At 62.1% G+C, this 13128-nt stretch overlaps 1 long non-coding RNA gene across 1 annotated transcript; it reads left to right on the forward strand.

Annotated features, from left to right (window-relative positions):
• The first annotated feature begins 7617 nt into the window (after positions 1-7617).
• Positions 7618-12467, forward strand: LOC103347890 (uncharacterized). Its single transcript, XR_516398.4, has 3 exons — positions 7618-8408; positions 11531-11731; positions 11909-12467. It is a non-coding gene; the product is annotated as an uncharacterized lncRNA (long non-coding RNA).
• Positions 12468-13128: the final 661 nt, after the last annotated feature.

Consider the following 13128-nt stretch of genomic DNA (forward strand, 5'->3'; position numbering starts at 1 on the left):
ACTGCATCTGTGTGACGTGCGGCAGCCGTGCTGTGCCTGGTGCCCAAGGTGTGGCCCTGGGATGCTGCCGATCACCCTGGCGTGTGGTCACCACACGCACCTTGCGTCCTGGGTGCCCGTGGTCCTCCTCGGGGATGCTGACTCCTTTGCCACGTGCATCATTGCCACAGCCTGTGCCTGGGTCTCTGCCCTGACAGCCAGGCAGCTCTGGGCGGTGAGTAGGGGCTCTGGCAGCCCCTTCCTCCCAGCCTGGCCCCCAGGCCCAATCTGGATGGGGGAGCTGGCGTGGGGGCAGCAGGCGCAGTTCCCACGGCTGCTGTGGCCCCACTCCCAGCCCCATCACGGCGGGCTGCAGCTCCACAGAATATCCTGGCAACCCCAGCCTCTTTGTTCTCCACGGCCGCCAAAGGCCTGCCCAGTGCCTGCCAGGCGCCCCTCCCCCACAGCAGTCAGACCTGGCCTGACCTGGTCTCTAGCTGTCCTTGTCCCTCACTCTGGCAGGGGCCCTGGCCCCGGCCCTGGGCCTGACTCTGACGTCGGGCTGGGCCTCTGGCTCTCTGCTGCAAGCTTGTTCTGGGCAGTGTGTGCAGGAAGGAGGAGGCAGGACAGCTCCTGTGGCTGCACTGGGTGATCGTGGCCTAGAGCTGGGCTCTTCCGAGTGCTTCCTGAAGTGCCAAGGCCAGTGGGAGACGGCGGTCTCCCGTCGGGGGCACTTGGACTTTGTCAAGTAACTAGTTCTTTGGCTCCAAGAAATCACCAGACAGGATTGCCCCCATTGTACAGATAACAAACTGCAACTCGGACAGAGAACAAGACTCGTCCAAGAGCAAGGCTAAGCTGGGGCTGGTGGCGGGCCCTGATCAAAACCCAGGCCCCCAGCTGCCTTGGGAGAAGGACTGGTCACCTGCCGAGGAATGGAGAGGGGCCTGGGAGTGCACACCTAGGTCCCTCCTGCTGTTAACAGCCGTGGTGTGTGTGTGTGTGTGTGTGTGTGTGTGTGTCCTTGCGGGGTGACCTTGGCCAGGAAAGCACACAGCCAGGAGTTGTGGAGTGGGGAGCTCGTCAGCAAGGTCACCTCAGTTCAGGCCTCCCGGCATCTCCAACAGGGACAGGAGGCTGCCAGCCCAGGGGGCAGATGCTGGCTTGGGGCCCCAGCCTCCATTCCCAGGCCCAGCCTAGCTCTGGACTACGACAGAGGGGGGTGGTGACAGCCACACAGCTGAGCTGGAGTCAGGCCGCCTGCCTCTGACCTGATCACAGCACCAGCTCCCGCCCAGCCCCTCTGCCCACCTGCAGCTGTGGCCCCAGCAGCCCCCAGCATGGTCATAGTGCAGACCTCAGCCCCAATCCCCTGCTGAAAGGGGGCTGGGCACAGAGAGGCACCGCTGTCCCCCAAGGTCACACAGTCCTGCGGGGAGTCCTGGCCCCAGAGGCGCGCGTCTCCCTCGAGGGCCCTTCCTGCCACATTGAATGGGGAGCAGCAGCGATGATGGAGGGGCATGGAGGGTCCCCCGAGGCCGCCGGCCGGGCTGCCAGAACGGACACTTTCATCTCTCTCCGCCTGTCGACCTGCCATCTCTCGCAGCATTGAATTCCCCTCCTGCCCAAGAACAAGGGCTGCCTCAGATTCCAGGCAGCAGGGCGTGAAGATGGGGCGGGCCCAGGGGAGGGAGGCCGGGCCTGCTCTGGGGGCTCCAGGCCTGGGCGCAGCACGAGGGGGCTCCGTGGCCACTACCCCAGCCTCCTGATTAATTCCCCAGCAGAGGCAGGGCTGCTTCCTGTCCCATCTCCCTCCAAGGGCCCTTGCTGAGCCCTGCAGTCTGGGCCAGGCATCCCCGTGTCCCCCCCCCCCCATCTCCGTGCTGATCGCTTTGGGTGACAGCAGTGGGCTCCAGGGCCGCAGGCGCGAAGGGCAGCTCGGACACCTGGCACGAGGAGGGGCGAGGAGAGCTGTGAGCGAACAGTCCTTATCGCCTCTCAGGACATACCTCTCACCTGTGTGTTGGAAACTGGGCGCTGCCCACAGGTGTGGGAGACTCACCACCAAGGACCTGCTTACCCAGCGCCTCCACACGCCTTGGTCAGAGGCGTAGGATCCCTTCCCACCTCCGAGGTGGTCAGCTGGGCGGGGCCAGTCCCCCGCCCGCGTGCATGCCCGCCCACCCGCACTCAGCGCTCACGACTCCAGGAGGGCACTGGTGAGTTAGCCCCCTTTTCTAAACGACAAAGTTGGGGCTCAGAGAGGCACAGAGACACGCAAGGCTGCACAGGCGCCTCTGCTTGCGGGAGGAGGCCTCCGGCACCTGGTTACGCTTCAGGCTGCGCCTGGGAGCACCTGCCCACCCACAGGCGGCCGTGATCACACCCAGGTGTGGGCTGACCGCTGCTTCCTTCCATCAGCTGCTCTGCCCCTTCTGACCGTTTCTTTCCTTCTTTGTCTTGTTTCACTTTGGGGGACATATTTATTTGTTGCTCTACAGATCCGAATGCCCCATAATTTCCTTAAACAAGCATTCTCGAGCCCAGAAAAGCCTGCAAACCAAGGGTGCTGTGTGGGTGGGGCCCGGGAGTGGAGGGCAGCCTTGGTGCTCTGGGGGTCCAGGGTGGGCACGGCCTGTGCCTCCCCCTCCATGGAGTCTCTCCGCCTGGTTCTGAAGCCTGCCCAGGAGGAGGGGGCACCCCAAGTTTTGCTCTGCAGTAGTGGGGTCCACAGGCAGCTGCCAGAGATCCCGGGGGAGTGGCTGCCAGGGTGAGGCCAAGGGCAGTCCCAGTGCCGTTGATAAGGAGACAGGGCCTCTTGAGCAGGGCCACAGTGAAGCCATGGAAACATGCCTGAGGTGTGAGGCTGGCCCAGCCGCCTCCCCCAGGTGGCCGCCTCCCAGGCCTGGCAGGGGCGTGTCTTCGCCCTCCTGGGGGCCAGGCCTGGGCTGGCACTGCACAAGCTTGCTGTCACCCCAGTCCATTTCCCCGGGGCCAGGCTGGAGTCCAGCCTTGGGTGTGAGTGGGCCCTCGCCCCCCGCCCGCTCCAGTCCCCGCTTCCCTATCAGTACGTGTGCATTATTTACCTTAAAGCATTTTGATAAATCATAATAGCAGAGACATCTGCTGTCAAAACTGCAAACTGCATTTGAGGTTCAGCTGGTGGACGCCGAGGGCTAGAGGCCAGGGATGCGAGGGCTCTGACGCTCCGGGGGGCGACAGGCACGCCCCCACCCCTCGTCGGTGCCTCGGCCCTGAAGGGACCCCTCTTCGCCAGCTGCTGATGAGAAAAACCTTCCCAAGGAGCCTGTCCACCCCCCAACTGTGTTCCTCCTTCCTGCCTCCCTCTGCCTCCGAATTAATGCGGCGGTGACAGCAGCGCGGCGAAGTCCCCCGAGCGGAGATTAACTCCCGGGGCAGCGCGGGCGGGCTTGGCCATGGGAGCCTGGGGGTGGGGGTGGGGGGCTGACACGCAGACCTCACAAGATTAATCACCCTGCAGCAGCCTCGTCACGAGGCACCCCGCGCTCGACCCCTGCCCGCAGGAGGGGCGCTGGGTCCCGTGTCGGGGGCCTGCCCTGCCTCCCCCAGCCCCCACGGCTCCCAGTTCAACTCGTGGGAGGATTTGGGGAGCTGAGACAGCGCTCCTTTCTCATTTTCTCTTCCCTTCCTGGTGGCCCGCAGGGACTTGCGGACCAGCGGCAATCCTGTGGTCTCTTTCCCTCCCCCAGCTCCTGGTCTGGTTCGGCAGCCTGGGAGGGGGAGGCTGGGACTGGCTGGCCTACCTACTTGCTGGGGCTGCTGGCCCCTGTGGACTGCTGCACTGGCTGCCTGGGCTGCACTGTTTGTATGCGGAGGGGCGTGGCTGGCAACTACCTAGAGAGGACCCCAAGGGGGGGGTCAAGAGAAAAGGCCGCCTAAGGCCAGGCGCGGGCAGGGATGCACAGAGGCTTCCTTCTCAGCGGTAGGCATCACCCGCAGGGATGTGAGAGGAAAAGGCGATGTCCCCTGTGACAAGGGCCGGTCAGCCCTCCAGCCTTGCACCTCTTGGTCATCAAGAGATGCAAGTAGCCTGGGAGAGCCAAGGGGGCTTCCTGGAGGAGGTGTGAGTCAAGCTGCTCACTTACTTAGGAGGTTTGGAGCCCCGTCCTTCCGGGTCAGTGAGGAAGCCACACAAGAGGGAGCCCCAGATGCCGTGAGGGCCCACTTCACGATCCAGCATACAAGAGTGCATTTCATGGGGGGTTCTGGACCCTGGAGAACCTTCGGAGGGGCTGCCAGCTGCAGCGGAGCCTTTCGTCAGCCTGATGTTGGGGGCCCATGGGGCTGGGGTGGGGGACCAGCCAGAGGCCACGATCCCCACCACCTCTTCTTCTTTAGAGGAACAAAGACGTCTTCCACATGGGGCTTGGGCTTGACAGGAAGTGACCTGTCTGTTGGGGGCTTGGGCCACTCGTGACAGGATGGGGATCCATGTTACAGAATGGCCAGGCTGGGGGCCGGTGTCGTGGTGTAGCAGGTGAAGCTGTCCCCTCCCATAACAGAGCGCCGGTTCAAGTCCCGGCTGCTCTGCTCACCATCCAACTGTCTGCTAATGTGCCAGGGAAAGCAGCCGAAGATGGGCCCAGTGCTTGGGTCCCTGCCTCCCATGTGGGAGACCTGGATGGGGTTTCTGGCTCCTGGCTTCAGCCTGGCCCAGCCCTGGCTGTAGCAGCCATTTGGGGAGTCCACCAACAGATGAGAAGATCTCTTTCTCTCTGTGTGTTTCAAATGAACAAATAAGTAAATCTTAAAAGAAAAAAAGAGGCTGGCGCCGTGGCTCAATAGGCTAATCCTCCGCCTAGCGGTGCCGGCACACCAGGTTCTAGTCCTGGTCGGGGCACCAGATTCTGTCCTGGTTGCCCCTCTTCCAGGCCAGCTCTCTGCTGTGGCCCGGGAGTGCAGTGGAGGATGGCCCAAGTGCTTGGGTCCTGCACCCCATGGGAGACCAGGAGAAGCACCTGGCTCCCGGCTTTGGATCAGCGCGATGCGCTGGCCGCAGCGCACCGGCCGTGGCGGCCATTGGAGGGTGAACCAACGGCAAAGGAAGACCTTTCTCTCTGTCTGTCTCTCTCTCTCTCACTGTCCACTCTGCCTGTCAAAAAAAAAAAAAAAAACAAAAAAAACAAGGAAAGGCGGGGCTGGCTGGAGGGTGTCAGTATCCACTCCCTTCCCACAGGTGGGGGTAGGACACCTGCGCCCCCCAGGCCCTGAGCTAGGAGCAGCAGAGTCTTGGCTGAGAGAATTGGGGCTGCCACTGCCGTCCATGCGCTCCCGCTCACTGGCGCCAGTCACATGACCAAAGGCAGAGCCAGCCCTTCCCGCCCTGTGCTGTCCCAATTAGTGCCGCGGGGTTACCTTTCTGCATTAGTCAGCCACTGTTTCAGGCCTCTCCTTGGAGCTGAAGAGCTAGGAGGGTGCAGCCATTTGGGGGTCACGCAGCCCTTCGCTGCACCTGTTATGCCCCCCTTGCCCTCGTCTGCTTTTCCATCCACACCCCCTCACCCCTGACCCTGTGGCCAGCAGCCTTCATTGCTGTCATCTGTTGTCATGGGAACCACGCGGCTGTGACCTGGCACAGGCAGGAGCAGACCCAGAGCTCCTCGCAGGGGATGCTGAGGGTAGCTGGGGGCGCCAACCTGCCCCTCGGCTGGGTGCTAATGCACCCCCCCCAGGGATGCCGAAGCCCACGTGGGGAGGATGACACAGATGGGGGGTGGTCTGGAGTGCAAGGGGTCAAGGCCTAACTGCCCCCAGCCCCTGAAGTCCCTGTCCCTTTCCAGGCCCACCTGCCTAATCCAGCTCCAGGCTGCTGGTGGTGGGGAGGGGTGGTGGGTACCTTTCCATTTCCCTCACTGCCAATGGGAGCGCAGAGCCCTGAGCTCAGCTCATTCTCCAGGCTAAAAATACCAGGGAGGCAGCAGCAGCAGCTCCCCCAAAACCCTGGCCACCGCCTCCCCTCTCCAGCGCACACACACACACACACACACACACACCCAGCCTGGACCAGACACTAAGGTGCTGCTCACCCACCCACACCATGGTCCAGGAAGGGTCTTGAAATCCCACCACTGAGACCCAGATCCAAGTCCTGCCACCTCTGACCCCAATTTGCTGTGTGATCCTGGGGTAGTCCTTTGTTTTTTCCTCTCTGGGTAACATGGGTATTACCTGGCTGCCCCCACCTCATTTAATAAGTGTAGCAGCCCTACCAGCCCCCTGAAGTATGCACCAGTCACAGCTGCTTTTCCAGACAAGCTCACTGAGGCCGGCGCGGGCAGGGTGCTGAAGGGCCGCTAACCTGGACTTCGGTTCCAGCCTGGACCTCTCTTGCCCTGCAGTGGTCAGGTGAGCTCCGGGAGCTCCAGGTGTTGTTGAAAAATAGACCTGTGCCCCGTGGCGGGGCAGGGTTCCTGGTCTGTGAGCTGGACTGAGAAGGGGGTGGGGAGTCCACACTGCCCTCCCCCCAGGGTCTGGTTGGGCTTGCGGGGTGTGCCTGCACCATGGTCTGTCAGAGGGCTGGCCAGGGTGGGGCTGAGGGTCTGTCCTGCCCACCCTGGGTGTGGCCGAGGCTCAGACAAGCAGTTAGCAGAGGCTTGGGGTGAATGTCCATGTTGCTCATGTACCTGGCACTGGGCAAGGCGAGGGTTAGCAGCCAGCTGCCCAACTCTGAAGGCAGCTGCGGGGTTCACTGTGACCCTGCAGCTGAGGTCAAGGTGACTGTGCCCCTGTCCATCTGCCCTGGCCCACGTCTCCTTTCCACCAGCCCTGGGTTCCAGAGTTCCTCGTCGCTTTCCTATTCTCTCTTAGGAACCCGAATTATCTAGTTTCATTTGAGAACTGTGCGGGGGCAGGATCCTCCCGGGGTACCAGGAAAAATCCACCACTGGGCACTGGGCGCCACACCCTCAGGGGCTCTGTCACTGAGTGCCCACCCTTCTCCCCACCAGCCCTGCCACCCACTTCCACTGACAGTTTGAGACCCCCAGGGCTCACCTCCCCTCGCACCAACGTTTGGAGCTGGCCAGGGTATGGATTTTCTGAGGGGCCACCCTAACCTGCTTTCAGGCACACGCGCTAAGTAAGCAATGCCAGCTCTTCCCAGAGGTAGGGAGGTAGCCGTGTGACCCTGGGTCGGACACTTCGTCTTCCTGGGTCAGTTTTTCTATCTGTAGAGCAGGTATTCAACAGCACCTCGCTACAAGGGTTGTGTGAGGTTTCAATGAGACATCCCCACTCTTCCTGGAGGCTGGCAGCGAAGGGGCATGCTCCGAGAGAACGCGGGGCCGTTTGTTCCTGAACTGAGTGCCCGGAGCTGCCTGAGTCGCTGGGTGGCGGAGCCTGAGACGGCAGCTGGAGTCCCCAGCTCTGTGCACCCCAGGTCTCCCAAAGACAGGCCATGGCCCTGAGTTTTATGAACGTGCTTTCAGCCCATGAATGAGCGCCGTCACGCAAGGCATTAATACACTGCACCACACGGGTGGGGAAGATGAAACGGCTATTAGGTGATTAGAAGTGAAGCTGATGCCCACCTCTTGGTGCTGTTACCTCTTAGGAAAATTATGAGAGGCAGCCCAGGGGGAGGATGGTCCTAGGGTTCTGGTGGGGTGGGGAAGGGGCTACCTCCTGGAGCCCCATTTGGTCTTTGGAAGAGGCAGGCCCCGGGGTGAGGGGTCTTCGATCCTGGGCTGTGGAGTGGGTGCTGGGACCAGACGCTGGGCATGGGCCTGGGTTCTGCCTCCTGTGGGTCCCTGGGTCAGGACCTTCCGCTTGCCAAGCCCCTGAGTTTGCGCATCTGCAAAGGCAGGCTAATAACAGAAGCTCCCCGGGCCCAGGCAGGGATCCAGGGAGATGACTTCCAGAAAGCACCCAGCCAGGGCCTGGCGCATAGTAGGTGTTCATTCTGTAGCCAGGATTGGTAGCAACATCATCCCCGCCATGTCTCCCTGTGAGGATTTCACGGCCAGCTGCCCTTTCTTAGGCTGCCCGTGTGCGGTGTGCACCTGGGGTAGGGACGGGGACCCCGTTCTGTAAGATGAGAAAAGCCAGGCCCAGCCAAGGGGCCAGGGTCACACATCACTCCAAGGTGGGGGCGGGGGCGGTCAGGAACAGCGCTCCCCACACAGTGCAGTGCCTACCAGGCTGAAGAGGTGTCATGGCCTCCTCCCTTTCCCCTGCACCTGCCCCTGCTGGGCCCCAGGTGAACTCCGGAGAGCTAAGGCCCGCGCGGCGCTCTAATCAGAGCGAGGCCGCAGAGCAGCACGGGGAGCGGGGATGGGCTCGGCAGGTAGCAGGGCCGGCGCAGCCGCAGGGAGGCTGCGAAGCCGGCGGCCAGGCCGGCGGTGGGCTGCGGAGGGTGCGCGCTGAGGGGGCGGGAGAGCACGGCGCGGGTGAGTCACCGTTTCTGGGCCAGGCAGGCGGCGGCTGCGGAGCGGGGGGCGCATTCCTGGCTGGCAGGGCGGCCGGCACTAATGTCTTTCCCACATGGCCCCGAGTTCCCCGCTCGGCACGATCACACGGGCAAGGCGCTCCCGCGGCCACCCCCGCCCCAGCTGCCGCCTTCCCACAGCGAGGGGAGGGAGGGGAGCGCGCGGCGGAGCGGCCCCTGCGCGCCGGCGGGGGTCTCGCCCCGCGGTCCGCACCCGGGAGCCAGGAACCGGGCAGCTGTGCTCAGAAGAAGAGAAGGGGGAAGCGGCCAAAGGCAGGCGGCCCCTTGGCCACGTCTCTGCCCCCCGACCTCCCCTCCTCCCACGCGGCCCCAACGCTGCCCGCCCCCTTCCCGCCTTCCCGACCTCTGGGCGCTGGGTGCGGTGCAGTGGGGGCAATCCGAGGCGGAGGCGCATCCGGTGGGGGCCTGGGCTGGGCGACTCCTGGAAGAGGCCACACCCAGCCCCGGTTGCCTAGGGTGGAGGACGGCCCTTGGAGGGGACTCGGAGCGCTGCTCTCCCACGCAGCCCCTGTCCCTGGGGCAGGCCCTGGGGGGAAACTGAGGCTGGGAGGGAGGGCCACTCAGAGCTCCTGGTCTGTTAGGGGGAGCTGGCGTGTGTCCCTGCCAGCTGGGCTCAGAGGCGCTAATGACAGTTAAATGTAGGGAGTGAGTCACCTCGGGGCGGGGGGGGGGGTGGAGTGGGACCACCCCCAGATGTGGAGGTTGCAGGGAGGTGTGTCTCCCACACTCCACCCCCTGCCCCTGGCCTGGTGGGGCGGGATTCTGACCTAGCTGACCCTTCCGCGCCCCTCCCCCCAACCTCCCAAGACTGGCTGGCCGTGTCAGGCGCGGGGGCCATGGGACAACGGGGTTGGGGGAGACCCCAGACCCCAGGAAGGGGCTTGAGCATCTTGAGGTGGACCAACACCCGGGATTTCTCGTGGCCCTGGGCCCTGGCTGGGGATGGGGGTGGGCCCAGGCCACACTGAAGACCCTCCCACCCCTACCTCTGTCTACTATGTCTAGCCTTGCTCAGGCACCAGGCTGTGGCCACACAGGGCGTGGGGACGTGGGTCTGTAGTCCTGGTGGCAGAGGGGGAGGTAGCGCGAGTGTGTGTGCGTGTGTGGGTGTGCGCGCACTGGCCCCGGGACTGGGTCTGTTTTTGCCGCGCAGTGTGTCTTCGTGACTTTATGTGCAACTGGCTGTCTCCGAGTGGGCCTCTGTTGCAGGGGCTTGGAGGGAATGTGTCTCTGCGTGTCTCTGTTAGTCACTTCTATGTGTGCCTGTGTCACCAGACCCCATCCACAGGGTCCCTGGCTCCTCCTTGAGCACCCCGCTGCCACCACCAGGAGCCACGGGGTTAGGGGAGCCAGCCTGGGAGGGTGCTGTGGTGGGGGGGGGGTGAAGCGCCCGCCCGCCCGCTGTTTCCCAGATGGAGTAGCCTGGCTGGGTGGGCAGCACTAGGGGGTGGGCGTGGGCCGCCACGGGAGAGAGAGCAGGGGAGCCTGGGGGGGGCCTGCTCAGCAGTCCCCTCCCTGCTCCCTCGCTCCTAGCCCAGCGCCTCCTGGCAAGAGCTTATTTGCATGGTATTTACATTTCATTTGCATCGCGTTCAATTAAAAACCTGACCAGCTCCCGCCTGCCTGGCGCTGCCCGCCCAGCCTGGTGAAAATGTTGGTTGGGCACTGCTGCCTTCCCACCCCCCCCAACCCCCCCACGGACTGACCGATGTGGGAGGGGTCCTCCCCTCAGTGAGATCATCTGAGTCACCCATCCTAGAAGTGACAGGGCTGGAAGCACAATGGAGAAACTGAGGCCCAGAAGGGCCTGCCTCGAGCTGCAGGCCACGGCTAGCGTCAGACGTAGCCGGAAGGGTGTCAGCAGTCACGGCTGTGCTCCACAGAAGACTTGCTGGGCCAGGAGTGGGGCCAGCGCCTCGGGTGCAGTACCCACTGGGGCTGCACCGCCATTGTTATCCCCACTGCACACATGAGAAACCAAGGCCAGCGAGGGCCAGCCCAGGGCCTCTCTGTCAGTGTGACTTCCAAGTCCCTGACCATGGCTCCCAAAAGGCCAAGCCTCCCTCCTCCTGGTGAGACAGGGTCATTTCCCCAGGGTCATTAACTCCAGGATAGGCCATTGCAGCCCTCACCCTAACCTGGGGGCTGGTGCTCTTCACTGATAGCCTTGCTGGTGCCTGGGTGGAGGAGGGAGCACCTGCCCTGTGGAAGTCCCTCCTGGGACCTGGCTGCAGTCTTTCCTGTTGCCAAGTTGCCCTTGGTGGGCCCTGCTCAGAGCTGGTGACGTTGTGAAAGGCAGGAAAAGACCCTGAGAATGAAGCGAACCCAGAGGCATCCGAGTCACAGAGCTAGGGGAGAAGGGTGAGTACGGAGATCTGACCGACATCTGAGCCACAGGGCAAGCTGGGGCCCTGTGACCCTCAAGGCCTGCCTGGAGCCCCTTGCATTTAGCAGGAAGCTGGGAACTCAGTTCTGGGGAGGGAGTCGGGACTCCTCGTGCTGCCCATGCAGGGGTCACTTGGGCCTAGGTAGGAGCCTGGTGTCCACAGGACCCCATACACCTCCTTCCCACCCCCCCTTGGTGCTGGGGGACCTGGCCACTCAGACCCCTCCCTGGCCAGGGTGACTGGTTCAGCAATGGGTGTGTGACCTGAGCCTGACCCATCCGATCGGGTCCAGCTGAGTCCGAAGGCCGTGGCTGGAATTATTGGCAAGGGGGGCATTGTCTGTCGCAGCAGCTTGCGAATTCTCTCCCCACTCTGAGGAGAGCTGCCCACTTGTGAAGCCAGCAACGGCCACGGATCCTCTGCTACTTGAAGCCCAACACTCTGGTTTGATTCTCAGAGGGAGACGAGTGGTTCCAGATTTGCTTCAGCCGCTGTGTTGGGTCTGTTGAACTTGCAGCCTCAGGTTCAGAGCTCGTGGTGCCTCCTCAGCCCGTTGCTTGCGTCCAGCCTGTGTCCGTGCGGGTCTCCCCTGCCTGGAACTGGCCCTGCGCTGACCAGTACCCGAGGTCAGCTTACCTCCTGGCCAGGTTCTGTGCCCACCCTTCTCTCCTCACAGCCGTCCTGGAGAGCCCCGGGGACTTCTGTGTCCGTGCCCACACCCGGAGCTGATGATCCTTACCTGGGCCTGCCTCCGGTACCGCCAGCTCTTGAAGAGAGGAGGGCTGGAGCGTGTGGCTGGAAGCTTAGCTTTGGCCTCGGGCAGCCTGGGTCCCAGTTCCAGCCCATCTGGGTGAGCTTTGAACCAGCCGCTCCTCCTGTGAGTTTCCTCTTCTGTTTGTTTTTATTATTCATTGACATAGAATTGTACCAATTTATGGAGTTCCCATAAATGTGGAAATCGTGAACTTCCGGATTTTTAAAATGAGGATGTTGGGGCCTGTGCCCGGGCATGGAGTTAGGCCACCGCTCGTGACCCTGACTTCTCATTTTGCAGTTTCCTTTCAAGTTCTGGCCTCTCTGCTTCTGATCCAGATTCCTGCTGATGAGCCTAGGAAGGCAAGACAACCCAAGTGCTTGGACCCCTGCCACCCACATGGGAGTCCCAGATGGAGGACCTGGCTCCTGGCTTTGTCCTTGCCTAGCCCCAGCTGTCCTGAACATTTGGGGAGTGAGCCAGTAGATGGAAGCTCTCTCTCTGTATCTGTCCCTTTCTCTGTCACTCTGCCTTCCAAAACATGGAGTCAATCGGGGGTGGTGCTGTGGAGCAGTGGGCGAAGCTGCCACCTGGAATGCCAGCATCCAGTAGCACAGCACTGGTTCCAGTCTGCTCCACTTCCAGTCCAGTTTGTTCCCTGCTAGTGCGCCTGGGAGAGCAGCTGAAGATGGTCCGGTGCTCAGATCCCTGCCACCCACCAGGAAGTCCCGGATGGATCTGGCACAGCCCAGGGCATTGCAGCCATTGGGGAGTGAATCTGCAGATGGAAGATGTCTTTCTCTCTCTCTCTTCTTTTTCTCTGTAAATCTGCCTTTCACATAAATACATCTTTTTTTTTTTTTTTTAACAGAGATAAAGGTTTAAAAACTGAAATAGAGGCCGGCATCATGGCATAGTGGGTTAAGGTGTGACACCGGCATCCAATATGAGCGCCAGTTCGAGTCCCAGCTGCTCTGCTTCCAATCCAGCTCCCTCTAATGCACCTGGGAAAGCAGCGGAGAACAACCCTAGTGGTTGGGCCGCTGCACCCATGTAGGAGACCCTGGTGGAGCTCCTGGCTCCTGTCTGCTCCAGGTCCGGCCCTTTCAGCCATTTGGGGAGCGAACCAGCGAATGGAAAATTCTCCCTCCTCTCTTTTTCTCTCTCCCCTCCTCCTCTCTCTCTCACTATGCCTTTCAATTAAATAAATAAATTAGGTGAAATAGGGACATCGGGTGGACGTTTGGCATTGCACTTAAGCTGCTGCTTGGGGCACCTGCATCGATGTGGAGTTCTGGATCGCTGCTCGGCTTCTGATTCCAGCTTCCTCCCAGTGCATGTCCTGGGAGGACGGAGTTCTGGGCTTCTGTCTTCAGCCTGACCTGGGCCTGGCTGTTGTGGGTGTGTGGGGGAATGAACCAGCAGATGGGAGCACTCTCTCTGCCTTTCAAATAAATAAGTAAGGACATGTCAAGGGGGGTGTGGAGAGGACTCTGAGTCTGCAGGAGAAGTGCAGATGT

Source organism: Oryctolagus cuniculus, chromosome 6 (genome assembly GCF_964237555.1).
Source record: "Oryctolagus cuniculus chromosome 6, mOryCun1.1, whole genome shotgun sequence".
Lineage (NCBI taxonomy): Eukaryota > Metazoa > Chordata > Mammalia > Lagomorpha > Leporidae > Oryctolagus > Oryctolagus cuniculus.